The sequence below is a fragment of the Oryzias melastigma genome, unplaced genomic scaffold, assembly GCF_002922805.2.
Source record: "Oryzias melastigma strain HK-1 unplaced genomic scaffold, ASM292280v2 sc00776, whole genome shotgun sequence".
Taxonomy (NCBI): Eukaryota; Metazoa; Chordata; class Actinopteri; order Beloniformes; family Adrianichthyidae; genus Oryzias; species Oryzias melastigma.
In genome coordinates, this window is record NW_023417363.1 from 13,826 (window position 1) to 16,870 (window position 3,045).

The 3,045-nt window shown below is 44.7% G+C and overlaps 1 long non-coding RNA gene across 1 annotated transcript; it reads right to left on the reverse strand.

Moving 5' to 3' along the window:
* Positions 1-1,168: 1,168 nt before the first annotated feature.
* On the reverse strand, positions 1,169-2,841 carry LOC112140635. Its single transcript, XR_002918217.2, has 2 exons — positions 2,532-2,841; positions 1,169-1,869 (listed from the first exon to the last, which is right to left on the reverse strand). It is a non-coding gene; the product is annotated as an uncharacterized LOC112140635 (long non-coding RNA).
* Positions 2,842-3,045: the final 204 nt, after the last annotated feature.

A 3,045-nucleotide genomic window follows, 5' to 3' on the forward strand; every position in this document is an offset into this window, starting at 1 on the left:
TCCATCATATGAACCAGCCTGATTTAAACTCTGCTGAGACGGTCTCATCAACGCCTCTAATAAATATGCTCAGTCTGTGCTCGTCATGCCGTCTTGCTTTTTTTGTTCTCCCCAGTAGCAGAATGACCCATTTTGGTCATTTCTTTAAAGAACCATGACTCACCACAGGAATAGGCTAGAAAATTGCTTTTTCCCCCCAACATTCTTATATGTTTTTCTCTCCATGACTGGACCGGGTCGAGTTCGACACCTCTGATCTAGATGATATCTGGAAAACTTTAGACAGGTCTGGACTTTTACTAACTTAAGCAGGATGACCTTTGGAGCTCTGCGACACTTGAATCCATGGCAACATTGTGTGTTACTATAATAACCTGTACTGCGGCCACAGCTCTCTTCAGGTCATTGATCAGTGTGAATTCACTGATGTATGCATTTCCAGTGATGGTCAGAGGCCGAAAGCGTGTACTGTCAGCCACGCCGCCATCAGTCTGTCCCAGGACAGCTGTGGCTACATCAGTAGTTTACCAACACCAAGGATACACATTGTAAGCACTTTGAGAGTCTGGAAAAGTGCAGAAAAATGTAATCTATTATTATGAATCCATAGGTGGAAGGTGACTGAATCAATATAGATAAAGCCCTCTCAACATTCTGGTACTTTACATTTTTGCATGATAAAAGTCCCAGAAACAGACTGCCTAAGATACAGGGACCAACCTAGGACTTCTGAATACATAAAAGCTGCAGCTATAGTTCATTCAATTGTTTTGATAGCATCTAAATATAAAAAAGGGTGATGAGATGGCTAAATTCTACATTGCAAAGGTAAGTGTCCAGCAGTATTCTACGGATGTGAAGAAACTCAAACTACATGCAGCACTGATCTCATGTTTGATTTCTGGAGCTGAGCTTGATTAGAAGTTTACCATGAAATACTAGAAATATTTAACACTTTTAGCTCCACAATAATAGTTCAAGTGTGCTCAGTCTATGCTCTTCAGAAGAACAAAGATCACAGGATCGCTACGGTTGAAGACGGATCCAACGTTTCCCCCATCTTCCCTGAAATCTCGTTTCCTAGTAAAGAACAGTGTTTGAGCGACCCGGCAGCACGTCTGTACCACTTTACAATACAAAGCTTTAACACTCAAGAAATATACAGAACTCCTTAAAAAAAGATTATATTTACAAACAATTAAGAGCAAATGTTTACATGTTTCAGAGAGAAAAATGCTCATCAATGGTATGAGAAATGAATGTCTGTAATCCCTGTAAGAATGGAAACAGAACAAAAAGTGAAACATTCTTTTCTTGGTCTGCTTGAACAAAGATGGGCTGTGGAGAAACTCCAGCTGTCCTTTTCTGGCACCTCTGTCCAACACTGACAGCATAGACACCTCACATGACAACTCCAAAAGGATAGAACATTGCAGATTTACAGCAAACACCCAATGATTCAAGAAGGAACTTTAAGATCCAGCATCATCTCTGACACCAACATCAGAAGGGAGACAGTCCAGAACCAGAGAACTAAAAGTCCAGACAGCAGCGTAAGGAGCAGCAAAAAGGGGAAAACAGCAAGTCAAGCTCATGTATGGAATAAAAAACTAGAGATTTGACTGGATATGTTAAATAACTAAAAAGCGGCTAGCCCTCAGGCCAGCAGGTCTGACTTCCTGGACCAATCAGATCCAAGTCAGCATAAACCAAACTTGGATATCAGAAACTGGACAAAGTTAGACGTAGAACCTCACGCTGCAGCTCCATAAGGCCAGCTTGTAGTTAGCAGGGGTTAAGTGTCCTCATCCACCTGTGGTATGGATGGTCATTCTGGATGGTTTGGATGCAGTGAAAACTTCACTTGTGCTGATGGAACATTTCACAGAGACAGGGGCAGCTGGAGAACTCCCAAACAATGCAGGCCTGGTGCATTAGACCCGGCAGAATACACAGCTGGAACACCTAACCCTGCGCTTACACCGCCAGCGTCACGGCTCGGTTGCGTGCGCCGCAGTCTTTTCATAGCATTAAAAGTGCGAGAGGAACTTCCATTGCAGGCGTTCACGTCCTGCGACTGACGACTGACCTCTGCGTCGCTGCGAATCCTTTTCGTTTGGTACAAATGTTGACGGACGCCGCGGCTGATCGTCATCACTTTCTGTGAAGTTGGGGCTATTCACGACTTAAACCGGAAACCACGCGAGCGAATTTAAAGTGCATCCGGTAAATTTTCAAAATAAAACGAACTTTCCGCTGAACTCGCCGGTTTCAGCGTGTCGTAAACATTACGTAATTTTCGGGTTACTCAAAGTGTGTTGCAGCACAGCGTTGTCAGTCATAACCATGGACAACCAGAAGCTGATCATAGAGATCCAGCACGACTCTGTCTGGGCTGAGCTTTCACAGGCTGTGGCTGGAGCAGCAGCCGGTGTAAGCCATCGGCTGTAGCTAGTCCACTCCCGCAACTCCACTGACGCTAGCGGTGTAAGCCGGGGTAAGCCTGCCACAGTTCTCATCTCAAAGCTCACCAGCAGGTAAAAACTAGAGGCCCCTCAGCTCTGCAGCAGGAACCAGCGAGTTCTGAAAGAGAAAAGGGGAGCACTGCATGGCCAGAAGAGGCAGCTGCACAGCCCATAGCTTCAGGCCATGGTGTATCCATAGCTCCCACAGTGCAGAGCCACCAGCAGCCGATCCTGCAGGACCGCCTTGCTGGGGTATTCTGGCAGCTTCAGCATGTTGATGCTAAAAACAGAAGAACAGGAGGAGGTGAGGACAGAAAGAGGGTCAACACAGATCAAGTTGAGAGGGAGCAAGAGAGCCCCCCCATCCCACTCTAGACTTAGTGTGCATGTTCACATAAATTTGCTTGTAAACACCTAAGAGGCCAACAAGGGAATGTGTGTATTTAGGGCTGGGCGATATGGAATTTTCATAATGCGATATCGTTTTTTTTATTTTGTGCGATAACGATATTAAAAACGATATAGATCAAATAACTATATTTGTCAAAGTAATCTTTATTGCAAACAGCTTTAGGACTTC